Source organism: Cucurbita pepo, chromosome LG20 (assembly GCF_002806865.2).
Source record: "Cucurbita pepo subsp. pepo cultivar mu-cu-16 chromosome LG20, ASM280686v2, whole genome shotgun sequence".
Classification (NCBI taxonomy): domain Eukaryota; kingdom Viridiplantae; phylum Streptophyta; class Magnoliopsida; order Cucurbitales; family Cucurbitaceae; genus Cucurbita; species Cucurbita pepo.
Window position 1 is genome coordinate 6,497,332 of NC_036657.1, and position 14,481 is coordinate 6,511,812.

The window sequence follows — 14,481 nt, forward strand, 5'->3', positions numbered from 1 at the left end:
ATGATCCATCTAGTCATTGCACTTCCTGCACATAAGTTGAGTACCCTCATTTATCACAAGCTCTAGGGTGAGTCTAACAAGCATGGAGGAGCCGTCACTCTCTATAGGTAAGATTTCAGTCTCCCTACAACTCTTTATGTGCCTACTACCGAGTGCTAATCAAAACTCCCTTAATGGTACCTAACAAGTTCCTATCCCTGTCATTTCAGGCTCTTGATAGTCCAAGGCACGCTCTCTCCTACGTGCAATCAGAGCTACCTCAGTAGTACCCTTTAGTGTGCCACGGGCTATAAGTGGGTGACGTTGCATTCCTATGTACTAGGTAGACCCTCACCAATCGAGATAAGTTCACGATCAGAGATTGTACCAAGACTAGCCAACCCACGCAGCCATAACTGACTCTAGATGTGGCTCAAGGACCATAACCGACCCTAGGCTAAGGCTCACTAAATAGTCATATATAACCCTTTGTCACATCACATCATATTCAAATATCAATGAGGGGACATAAAAGAGTTATTTAGCCTCTTAACATGCTTCTAGGAGACAATAACGGACAATAAGTCTCATTCATTGCCTCATTGCTCAAGCCGTAGAACAGCTTCTTTTTGGCCATCCCTTCAAAAACATCCAAAGTTTGTTTAGAATGTGCAGTCAAAAGTGTTTTTGTGGGTTACCTAGTTAGAAAGAACCATACAAACTTCAATGTCACAAGTACAAATTTTAGCAAAAACTGGGAGGTCAGTTCTTTTGAAGCCTCAAGTTAGCAGTTCACCATTAGTGAAACACCATTTTGTGTCTTTTTACATAACCTGCATCTTGTCAGTTACGCTGTTTTTGTGTCATCGACACGAACACTTGGCTAATATGTTTGTTTGAACGTGTTAGATAGTTGGACACTCTACTTATTCGACACTCATCTTACACTTATTAGCACCACAGACATGTTTGACCATAGTTAAACATGTCATTCTATAAACATGGAAGTTTTGCCCTTAGTGGCTGTTGTTTGTGTTTGTCCACACCACCGCACGCACGCAGTGTTGAGGATTGTTGGGAGTGAGTCACACATTGGCTAATTTAAGAAATGATTATAGGTTTATAAGTAAATGAATACATCTCCATTGATATAAGACCTTTGGGAGAAGCCCAAAACAAAGACATGAGGACTTATACCCAAAGTGGATAACATCATATCATTGTGGAGGTTCGTAATTGTTAGGATCGCACAACAACGCACACACTCGATTTAGATGAACACAAAGAACAGAATAGAGAAAATGCAAGGAGAACTCTAGCTAAAGAATTTATATTGATGACTTCAAGTAGGTATAGTGAGGTATAGTAGGAGAGAATATAGACAATACAAAAAATACATTCTCAATTTTAAGGGGATATATATATGGTTTAGCTTACTATATTTAACTTTACCAGATATAACCATCTATTATATATAACTATTTACCATATATAGTTTTACCCGATATAACTTTTTACTATACATAGCTATTTACTATTTATGACAATTTACTTTATATGTCATTTACCAAATATAGCTTTACTATGTATAACCGTGGACTCAGCTATAAATAAACAGCATGCACCATAACCTAACAATTCTCCCCCTCGGAGACTGATCTAGTCAACCAAGAATTTCATTCTCAAACGATCATGAATATCTTCACTGCATCATACCAATTGAGGATTTGCACAACCTCAATCTTCCAACATCAACACATTTGCCAACATGTTTGCAGAATTCTTTGCGCCCTCTATCTTCTCAAAATACATCACCATTTTCCATTAACCTGCAAGTGAAATGGTATCGCCTTTCGTGTTTTATCTTTAAATGATAGACCAGGTTCCTCACCAAATGTATGACACTCTGACTATCTCTATAAAGAATCTTTTCGTCCTGCTTCTTGCCCAATTCTTCCAGATAGTCAGTCATCCATATCGTCTTCTTTCTAGCTTCAGCTATTGTCACGTACTCAGCCTCAGTACAACGCATTTTTGAAGCCTAGACGTCCCATCATCCATGGCTTGCTCCTACTTGGTTGTATCCTCTAACTGTAGGGCCTCATCAAAGGGCTCGGTTCCCTTTCATCAACAACAGATAGTGTAATGAAGGTACATACATATCTGGTACTCTGATAGTACAGGATGATCTTCTCAGCACCAGTTCAGGTGTCACTGGTTCCTCTGCTACAAGATCACTAGGTGATTTTCTCCGCAACTCAACCTCAACTCCCACTTGCTTTGTTGTCTTGGAATCTTGCTCCACATCTGGTTCCTNTTGTTAGGATCGCACAACAACGCACACACTCGATTTAGATGAACACAAAGAACAGAATAGAGAAAATGCAAGGAGAACTCTAGCTAAAGAATTTATATTGATGACTTCAAGTAGGTATAGTGAGGTATAGTAGGAGAGAATATAGACAATACAAAAAATACATTCTCAATTTTAAGGGGATATATATATGGTTTAGCTTACTATATTTAACTTTACCAGATATAACCATCTATTATATATAACTATTTACCATATATAGTTTTACCCGATATAACTTTTTACTATACATAGCTATTTACTATTTATGACAATTTACTTTATATGTCATTTACCAAATATAGCTTTACTATGTATAACCGTGGACTCAGCTATAAATAAACAGCATGCACCATAACCTAACAATTCTCCCCCTCGGAGACTGATCTAGTCAACCAAGAATTTCATTCTCAAACGATCATGAATATCTTCACTGCATCATACCAATTGAGGATTTGCACAACCTCAATCTTCCAACATCAACACATTTGCCAACATGTTTGCAGAATTCTTTGCGCCCTCTATCTTCTCAAAATACATCACCATTTTCCATTAACCTGCAAGTGAAATGGTATCGCCTTTCGTGTTTTATCTTTAAATGATAGACCAGGTTCCTCACCAAATGTATGACACTCTGACTATCTCTATAAAGAATCTTTTCGTCCTGCTTCTTGCCCAATTCTTCCAGATAGTCAGTCATCCATATCGTCTTCTTTCTAGCTTCAGCTATTGTCACGTACTCAGCCTCAGTACAACGCATTTTTGAAGCCTAGACGTCCCATCATCCATGGCTTGCTCCTACTTGGTTGTATCCTCTAACTGTAGGGCCTCATCAAAGGGCTCGGTTCCCTTTCATCAACAACAGATAGTGTAATGAAGGTACATACATATCTGGTACTCTGATAGTACAGGATGATCTTCTCAGCACCAGTTCAGGTGTCACTGGTTCCTCTGCTACAAGATCACTAGGTGATTTTCTCCGCAACTCAACCTCAACTCCCACTTGCTTTGTTGTCTTGGAATCTTGCTCCACATCTGGTTCCTCAGCAGTAGTCTCAGGAGTTTCTTGAGTATCTGCTACAACATCACTAGGTGAGTTTCCCTGCAACTCAAGCTCAACTCCCACTTGCTTCGTGGTCTTGGAACCTTGCTCCACATCTGGTTCCTCAGCAGTAGTCTCAGAAGTTTCATGAGTATCTGCTACAATATCACTAGGTGAGTTTTTTTGCAACTCAAGCTCAACTCCCACTTGCTTCGTTGTCTTCGAACCTTGCTCCACATCTGGTTCCATTTCCAACTGCACTTTCTTCAATTCTATGGCAGTCCTTGTGAAGCTAACTCGTTTCTGCTTGCTCATAACGTAATTCTTACAACGACCCACATTAACAGATTTCAGACCTTCTAAAATTTCTTTCGCAGCCAGCGTCTTCATTCCTTTCATGCTCATATGTCCAAGTCTATTGTGCCATAGACTTGAATTTGAAGCACTCTCAGCAACAACAGCTATGTTCATACACCCTGCAGTGGTGTATAAGGTTCCAGATTTTGAGCCACGTACTACCACCATAGCACCCTTCATAATCTTCCACGAACTCTTCTCTAACTCTGTTGCATAACCTGTGTTGTCCAACTGACCAATAGAGATCAGATTCTTCTTAAGATCAGGAATATATCTGACATCCTTTAATGTCCACTGATTTCCTGCCTGAATTTCTATGTAGACATCTCATTTTTCTTTAATCTCCAAATCTTTGTTGTCGGCAAGATACACCTTATCGAAATTTCCAGACTTAAAATTCTGGAACAACTCTTTATTTGGAGACGAATGAAAAGATGCACTTGAATCCAAAATCTAGGATTCAATCGAACTGTCCACGCTGAGGATTAGAGTATCCCCAATGTCTTCTGCTGAATTTATAGAATCATCATCATCTCCAAATTTGTGATTATGCTTCCTCTTTAGTCTTGTACAACCTGTCCGAAAGTGACATTTTTCTCCACAATTCCAACACGTTACGTTTGGTTTATTTGGAGATTTTTCTCGGTTCTTTGATTTTGATCACCCTTTGTTTGGGCCCTTCAGTTTACTTCTTCCCCGTTGGTCAACACTGAGAGCACTACCAGATGAATTTTCAATTTCTCGTTTGCGAATACTTTCGCTGAGAACTACATCTCGAATTTCATCAAACTTCAGTTTATTAGATCCTTGCGAACTGTTGATTGCGGCAACAATNACCAATAGAGATCAGATTCTTCTTAAGATCAGGAATATATCTGACATCCTTTAATGTCCACTGATTTCCTGCCTGAATTTCTATGTAGACATCTCATTTTTCTTTAATCTCCAAATCTTTGTTGTCGGCAAGATACACCTTATCGAAATTTCCAGACTTAAAATTCTGGAACAACTCTTTATTTGGAGACGAATGAAAAGATGCACTTGAATCCAAAATCTAGGATTCAATCGAACTGTCCACGCTGAGGATTAGAGTATCCCCAATGTCTTCTGCTGAATTTATAGAATCATCATCATCTCCAAATTTGTGATTATGCTTCCTCTTTAGTCTTGTACAACCTGTCCGAAAGTGACATTTTTCTCCACAATTCCAACACGTTACGTTTGGTTTATTTGGAGATTTTTCTCGGTTCTTTGATTTTGATCACCCTTTGTTTGGGCCCTTCAGTTTACTTCTTCCCCGTTGGTCAACACTGAGAGCACTACCAGATGAATTTTCAATTTCTCGTTTGCGAATACTTTCGCTGAGAACTACATCTCGAATTTCATCAAACTTCAGTTTATTAGATCCTTGCGAACTGTTGATTGCGGCAACAATAGTATCCCACAACTCGGGTAAAGATGACATCAAAATCAATGCTTTAATTTCATCCTTGAAATTAATTTCCACCGAACTTAGTTGACTTATGATCATATTGAATTCATTTATATGATCAACAACAGATCCACCTTCAGACATCTGTAGATTGAACAATCTCTACATCAAATACACCTTGTTCATAGCCGACGGTTTTTCGTACATATTCGACAGTGCCTTCAACAGATCTAACGTTGTCTTCTCCTTGATGATATTGAAAGCCACGTTTCTGGATAGCGTCAACCGGATCAACCCTAAGGCTTGTCGATCCTTGAGCTTCCACTGCTCTGTGGTCATGGTATCCGGCATCACCCCCAACAAGGGTTCGTGAAGACCTTTCTGATACAGATAATCTTCAATCTGCATTTTTCAGAAACCAAAACTGGATCCATCGAATTTCTCAATTCCAATTTTGAACTTTCCATCTTCACAGATCGTGGTGACTTCCGCCTAGCTCTGATACCAGTTGTTAGGATCGCACAACAACACACACACTCGATCTAGATGAACACAAAGAACAGGATAGAGAAAATGTAAGGAGAACTCTGGCTAAAGGATTTATATTGATGACTTCGAGTATGTACAGTAAGAGAGAATACAGAGAATACATAAAGTACATTGATCGCTTGTGGATGTATATAATAAAATAATGTAAAATTTACAAGAATAAGTGCAAGTATACAACTATCACAAGTAGCAAGTAATAAGTAAATTATCGATTCCACAGGGAACCTATATTTTTTCTTAATTTTATTGCTGGAAATTAGGTGAGTTCTTGGGTAACATTCAAATGGGCGTTGACGATTTTAACTACTTAAACAAAACTAAAACAGAGTGCCACTATTGTCGAAAAATAGAAAATGACGAGAAAATCAACTATAATGAGAAAGGTTCGGCTAAGAGAGATTAAATAGTTAAGTTGTTGAGTTTTGTGGTAGATTTTAGTTCCTTTTAATAGATTCCCAAGCCCACTTCCGAGGGTCATGAATGGTGATTATTTCCATAATCGTTGTACTTTCTATTAACAAGGCTTTGGGAGAAGAATTATTCATATCCCTTCTATTACCCTTCAAGTCTCCTTGCTATGGAACTAGAGTATTAAAGAGGACTTCATTGCTCACTCTCTTCTCCCGAATAAGAGAACAACTATGTATGTAAAGTAGCTAATTAAACATACATGTAAATCATTAATAACAACTCTTTAATAAACTAAAATCATACCGTCAACATACTTAAACTATATAAAACTCTCTTACCTCCCCTATAAAGTTTAGCTCTCCATACAAACTGAATTAAACAAAAGAATCTGCATCTTCATCATGTAAAATTGATGGAATAAAAAAAGAGAATAAGGAAATAGAGAGTTATCCCGGTTTGTTGTCGTTCGTCAATGGAAGTTCCCTTCTCTTGAGCTCTCACGTTCACCTCTTTGCCCTAATCAATCCTTGTTGGTCTCCTTTTTCTTCTGCTGTCAACAACTGCTGGCTTAGGATTTTCTTCTTCTTCTCTGATTTAATAGCAGTTCACTGCAGCATAGGCCTTTTCCTTCTACTGTCAAGAGCTGCTGGATTAGGGTTTTCTTCTTCTTCTTTGGTTTCACCGCAGTTCACTGCAGCAGAGGCCTTTTCCTTCTGCTGTCAAGAGCTGCTGGATTAGGATTTTCTTCTTCTTCTCTAGTTTCAAAGCAGTTCACTGCAGCAGAGGTTGCAGAGACCTTTTCCTTCTGCTGTCAAGAGCGGCTGGATTAGGGTAGGCCTTTTCCTTCTACTGTCAAGAGCTGCTGGATTAGGGTTTTCTTCTTCTTCTTTGGTTTCACCGCAGTTCACTGCAGCAGAGGCCTTTTCCTTCTGCTGTCAAGAGCTGCTGGATTAGGATTTTCTTCTTCTTCTCTAGTTTCACAGCAGTTCACTGCAGCAGAGGTTGCAGAGACCTTTTCCTTCTGCTATCAAGAGCGGCTGGATTAGGGTTTTCTTCTTCTTCTTCTCTAGTTTCACAGCAGTTCACTGCAGCAGAGGTTGCAGAGACCTTTTCCTTCTGCTGTCAAGAGCGGCTGGATTAGGGTTTTCTTCTTCTTCTCTGGTTTCAGAGCAGTTCACTGCAGCAGAGGCTGCTGGATTAGGGTTTTCTTCTTCTTCTCTGGTTTCAGAGCAGTTCACTGCAGCAGAGGCGGCTGGATTAGGGTTTTCTTCTTCTTCTCTGGTTTCAGAGCAGTTCACTGCAGCAGAGGCTGCTGGATTAGGGTTTTCTTCTTCTTCTCTGGTTTCAGAGCAGTTCACTGCAGCAGAGGCGGCTGGATTAGGGTTTTCTTCTTCTTCTCTGGTTTCAGAGCAGTTCACTGCAGCAGAGGCTGCTGGATTAGGGTTTTCTTCTTCTTCTCTGGTTTCAGAGCAGTTCACTGCAGCAGAGGCTGCTGGATTAGGGTTTTCTTCTTCTTCTCTGGTTTCACAGCAGTTCACTGCAGCAGAGGCTGCTGCTATGTAATTCGATTTTTCTCCCCAAAGTGGGGCTCTCCTCCTCTTGGTCTTCCTTTTTCTTTTATATTGAGGATGGGTTCCCCTTTAGGGTTGAAAAGGAATAAGTTGTCCCCATAATGTTCCTAATTGGGTAATCAATGACCCACTTGAACTCTTGATGTGCATTTAAAATTTCCATATCATCCCCATTTATTTCCAGATTTGCTACTCCCTAATGGTTCAGCATAAATGTCTGAAATTTTATCACATAACTCAATTAAATGTACAATTAAGATCGATTTATGCCAAATCATTTTTTTTTTTCATGTTGGACCGCAATAAACGATTCATGCTCACTAAGTAAGAATAAATGGGATAAATAATGAGAAAATGGTGAATAAGAGTGCCATATTAAATACAAAAAGACTTATATGACTGTAAAGAATTATCACTTTTGAAAGCTCTAACCGAGGGGATATATATGGTTTAGTTTACTATATTTAGCTTTACTGGATATAACCATTTACTATATATAACTATTTACAGCTTTACACGATATAGTTATTTACTATTTATGACAATTTACTTTATATGTCGTATACAAAATATAGCATTACTATGTATAACCGTTGACTCAGCTCTAAGTAAGCAGCAGACTCCATAACCTAACAGTAATCCCTAACACGCTAGTCATCGACACCATTATTTAGCTTCACTAGTCGCATGTTTGAGGGTTATTATGTCGATTTACCTTGTCATTTTTTTTTTGGCTCTTCGATTTGCCACCACTTCCCCTTGCATAAGCCACAATAGTGTCGGGTCCATCGTAACCGCCACCAACCTCCACAAGGACGAAGATCCTCAATTTGGTGCACGAGCCACAATTTGGTCTAGCAAGTTGGTTCAACAGATTTTTTTCACAAATTCGAGTTTGTTCATGGGTTTTCTCATAGTTTCACGTCCATTTCAAAAATTTTATGTAGTTTTCGATCTAGTGCGATTTTTTTTATTTTTTTTTTATTTTTAGCAATGTTCAGTTAAGTTTTCTTTCATTTTAAGTTGGTTTAAGGTTCATTGAAGAATATATGAACTTTATGATCGTTATTTATATGCAATGATCATTGGTGGTGAGATTATTGGACTTCATTAGAGTTGAACCTAATCGAATAAGGTTGCTTGTCAAGGTAATTGCACTTATTATTGAAACGCCTTAGAGCTTGATTCGATGAATTGAATATTATATAAATAACCTGAGCTACTATGATGATTAGACATGAGCTCACAAGCTGTTGAGATAGATGGTTATGCATATGTTCTACTATGATGATAGTTATGAGTGAGGTTGAAAGTTATGCATCATTAAGAGATGGTTGTTATGGTGGCTAGTCAAGTGAGATAAGAAAATTATTCTACTCATAAAAACACTATATTGCATCAATATATAGGTATGAATCGAGCATAGAGAAGTACTGCGCATTCAATTTTACTAAAAAAAAATGAAAATAGAGTCCAAAATCAATCGAGATTTAGAACCCGCTAGTTATTTTTCACATTAGCCATGTAATAATGGTCCAATCATGTATTAGAAGCAAGATCGAAATAAACGTATAAATCAGTCATATAGCTTGCTCGACTTAGAACTCCAAATGTCATCAATTTTACGTTCAAAGTCATAGATGGTGAAACATTATATTGTAATTTTTATTGTCTCATCATGTTGTGGGCTAAGCCCTTTTTTTAAATCAAAGTTTTGATATTGTCCGTACACATAAAAAAATGAATTGGCCACAACCAATTTGTACCCTATAGATGGCATTGTTATTAAAATATGCTTAGGGTTATGGCTTTGGCTATTGTGAACCGTACTTATCCTATACTTGTGGGAATTTTGTCATCACTCATCCTTACAATATTAGGTCATCATAAATTAGTATCAATAACTTCCCGTACCATCGAACTATATAATAAAAAAAATCTTTACTCGAGTAAATTAGATCAGATCAATTCCAAAAGTTAGTTCATGCGTCTATAAATTCCTTCAAAATAGCAACTCGAGGTAGGTTTTTTCCTCGCTTATCAAAAGTGTGTTAAATTCTCCACAAGTTTTTACAAATATAACGTAGATTTTATAGCAAATTAATTTCAACTCATTCATCAATAATCGATCTTATAACATTTTCATACGGTTGACCTTTATTTATTGAACTGTTTCAAACATGTAGAATTTAAAAAGGTGAGAAATGTAGGAAACGTTTCATTAAATTCAACTTATATCCAATGAAAATTTAAAGTCGTGTATTATAATATTTTTGACGAGAAAAAAATAGTGGAAAGAACTCTAAGCGTTCATGAAAGGGTAAGATAGGATGCATAAAAAATAGTTTATATCTCCAAGAGGGTTGCAAGTTTGTGTAGAAAAAGGATGATACAAAGTTGACCTTATAAAAACAAAGAGGTTATCATCCTAATCATCCCAAGCTGTGTTGGATTAAGAAGTTTGATATTATATTTGGAGCCAAATGAGGTCACCCAAAGCATAATAGTATTAAAGTATTGTGTGTTGGGAGTTTGATTGAAGAATTAGAATTGGAGAAAGTAGGAGACAATAACTTCACACCACATTGGCACTTCATTGACTTGGAATATGCAATATAGGATGGAGTTGATATTAACATCATTATTTTCGACATCATAAAAATGCTGATTTGACATGATGTGACCAAGAATATATAAATCATATTCTATTATTTATTATATCTACAAATTTTTTAGTGTTATCCATGGTCTGTTTAATAATTTTGAAGGATATTAGGAATTGAATCTTAATAAAATTACAAATAAAAATTTAATGACGTAATTAAATTTTTTTAAAAAGTATAAACATCTCATTTAGAGAAAAAAATGATAATTTAATCATTAATTAGTCATTTTCCAATTGGTCGGAATTTTTATTTTAAGCATGATTTTGACGTACAACTATACCAAATTGTCAAAAAGTGATTCTCGTATAGACGTGTTAAAAAAATTTGATGATTCGAAAGGTCCGATCAACTTAGTAAAATCATTTGGTTTGAGTTGGATTATAAATTTATTTAAACTGAATTAAGTTTAAATAAACGAAAACACTACCGCTAATTCAAATTTATTGTTTATATATATATATATATTATACCCTTATATATATACATATATTTATTTATTATTTATTCTCCAATCATTTTTAAAAATATTTTGAAATATTGAAATTGAGGAGTAAATCTGAATTACATGTTTGACAATAAATAAATAAATAAATAGAGGTTTTAGGAGCTACCATTTTACTTTTACTCAAAAATAAAATTTGAATAAACATCTAACCCGAACCAACCCAATTCAAAAAATTTATGGTTGGGTTAGGTCGGGTTCATTATTTAACCAGAGTTATTTAGATTAAATTTTTTTTATCAATTAGGTTAGGTTTAAAAAATGTTCCAGTTCAACTCAACCTATTAACACTCCTCATTTAGAGATTGGGTTTAAAAAATGTTCCACCTCGACTCGATTCGACTCAACTCAACTCAACTCACGATCATTCATAGTTTAGAGATTAAGTTTAAAAAATGTTTCAACTCGAATAACTCAACCCATGAATACTCTTAACCTGTTGGTGGAAAATAAATTTTTAAGAGAGGTCAGGTTTATATATATATAAAGTATTACTAAAAATAAAATAAAAGAAAAATAGTCAACAAGTGGGTGGATACTCTAATTTCATTTTTGTTTTCTTTGTATTTTACTTATTTCTCAATTTTAGAATATATATAATTACTAGCACATTTAAATAAATAATTTAAATCTAGAAATAGAAAATATATATGTATTTTCATTTCAAATTTCACAAACACTGTAGAATTTAGATTCTTATTGTATCTCTATCTTTTCAAATATCATTCTCAACAGAAATTTAATCATTTTTCAATTATTTGAAAATAATTGGGATCGAAGAGGTGCATAATGAGCATTGGTTGTAATGATAATTTTATTATATAATGTTCGAGTTTCAAGTACGGATACCATTTTAATTTTTTCTCTCAATTATTTGATAGTGTTATAATTTAGCTTTTAGAATTTAAGTCTATATTTTATCTTGATATTGTTAATCAAGATTGATCGGAATTGTGAGGCTCGTCAAATCAAGGTCAAGGAAAAATTCAAGCGTATCTTTGATGATGATTAAGGATTTTTACTCGATCAAAGTCAAACTTAGTTTGAGTCTCATCAAATTAGGTCAAACCCTAGTTGGCTTCAAGTTTATAAATGTCGAACTTGGGTTGGCTTCCCCTCACATAGAAATCCCTAGTTGCCTCCAACTCGGTCCTTATGGCTTGGTGCATCCCTTCTCCTCGATTTCTTTCCCGTGTTTCTCTTTTGTTTCTGTCGCATTGTAACATCAAGCCCTGACGAAAATTAATATATCGATTTTTTTTTTTTTAAAGTTTGAACTTCTAAGATTTAGTGACGGACTTAGAAGTTGAATATCAAAATGATGTAGAAGAGAAAAAAGCTAAGAAAAATTCTAGAAGAAGAATGCATGGGAGGTAAGATTTTTGAGTTTTTATCTTGATTTTTCGTGAGATCTATAAGATTTAGGAAGAGTTAGGTTCTCATATTTTAGTGTGCCGTTATTGAGGGGATTTTGTAAAATTTTCATACAGAAATTCAAAAGAGAATCGAATCGAAGTTGGAGTTCTAGTGATTGTCAAGAACGATAAGTTATATATTTTGGACCAATTTTGAATGCGGTTATTTCTCATCATAGTTACCCAAATAGTAAGAAAATAATTTTTTTAGAAACATGGATTAAAACCCTACAATTTTGGTGAAGAAACCAAATTGATTCGAGTTATATAGAATAAGATACAAAAATTCAACGAAAATGGAAAAGAATCGAAAAACTAATTGAATCTGAAAAATTGAATGGGCAGACGAAAGGGGAACATGTGATAGATGGTGGAGTAGCAAGCGCGTCTAGCCATGTAGAAGACACAGGTTGTAGAGGGACTAGAGCCACGTGTTCTATGCTTAGCAAGGACACGTCACGAAGATCCAACCCGACTCGTCTGTCCAGGACCGTAATCAAAGCTGCACGCCTATGATCTCACCCAACCAACCTGAACCAACCCAATATAGAAGCGCCATCCATGCATGTCATATGTCGCGCAGGGAGCATGTGCCTTCTTCCCAGACACACACGTTTGTACTTGCGCATGAGCTTGTGCGTGGAAACCTTCCAATCGCGCATAGGAGTGAGTGAGTTCCCTCTTTTTTATCCGTTCAACCTCTATTCAAATGTTTTTCCTCCTGATTTTGATGCTAACATTATTATGGCTTGAATTAGAACCTATCATAGAAATTTTAGGAAATTTAGAGCTTCTAACCTGAGGAAAAACTAGCTCTGAGAGACATGCGTCATCCAAGTAATTAGCTATTTGAACTTTTTTCAAGCAATACTTGTAGTGATTGTTCGTTCAAGCATTTCTTACCATAGGTGGATGTGCAAAGCATGATTAGGACTTTAGTTGAGTATTTTTGGGCTAGAATACATGTATGTTAAGGAAAATTATGGAAATGCCCCAAGGATGAAAATTTATGATGCATGTCTATTTTTGTGATATGCGCTCTAGGCGATTGATAGATGACATCTCCTTGTTGAGATTGTATGAATGCATGATATAGTTTGTTTAGATCTAGGTGGTTGATTGTGTGTTCTCCTTATAGAGCATGTATATCTTCACAAAGCTAGAACAGGGTGCTAGAGCCAGATTGATTAGACGATGATCTAAGTCAGGATGCCTCCAGTAGACTAAGCATTTTTGAATCATGAGCAGCTAGACGGTAAAGTACCTTGGAGTTGAAAGTCCTCGTTAAACCACCTACTACCATAGGAACCTAGTAGACCTCCTCAGTACCTAGGGAAGACCAAGGTGAAGATTAGAATATGTGTTTTGTACTTTCGGTGATTGATATAAACATCTCCATAATAGGCATGCATGAGTGAACCAAGTTAAGATTACGACGCTACATCTAAAGCAATTTACACGTGGACCTAGGTTAGTATGTTTCCAGTAGACCATGTACTCTATGATCATAACCTCTATGCAACCAAAAATTGAATTATTCTAGAGGAGCTAATCTTGAGAGTCCTAGAAACGTGAGATGAGATTTAAACCACCTAGATGCCCCTGAGAACCTAGTACTTCCAGGGAAAAGACAACTAAGGAAACTTAACATGACCAGAAGAATTGTGACGATATCACTAGAGTATCCACCTCCTATCTCCTCTAGCATACCCTTAGCGCACACCCTACCTAATGGTTAAATTACAGGTACCATCGAGGTAGGCCTAGGTCAAACAATGTAGCATGTCAAGATCATCCAAGTGCCACTATCATTTGTGGAAATGCCTAGGGGTCTCCAGAATAAGACCTCTACACTGTATACTTATTCTGCGAGGAGACAAAGGACCATGCATATAACCTAGTAGTTGTCGGACACACGTGGTCACTCCCCTTAGTTTCAAAGTGACTCTATGGCCCAATGTGGAAGAGTTACCAACTAACCTTTCATGGATGATAATGATGTTCAGACTAACTAGATGTCATAATATCCTAATAGATTTTATGAGGTGGTGCCTCAACCTAATATATCGAATGTTCACGCTATGCACGTTGTTTAAGTCTAATAGAAAGATAGTCCACCCCATAGATGAAATTTGTTACCCAATAGACCCATAATGCAAAAAAAATGGGTGAACCACCACCTTCGAACCTAGAGTGGATGTTTG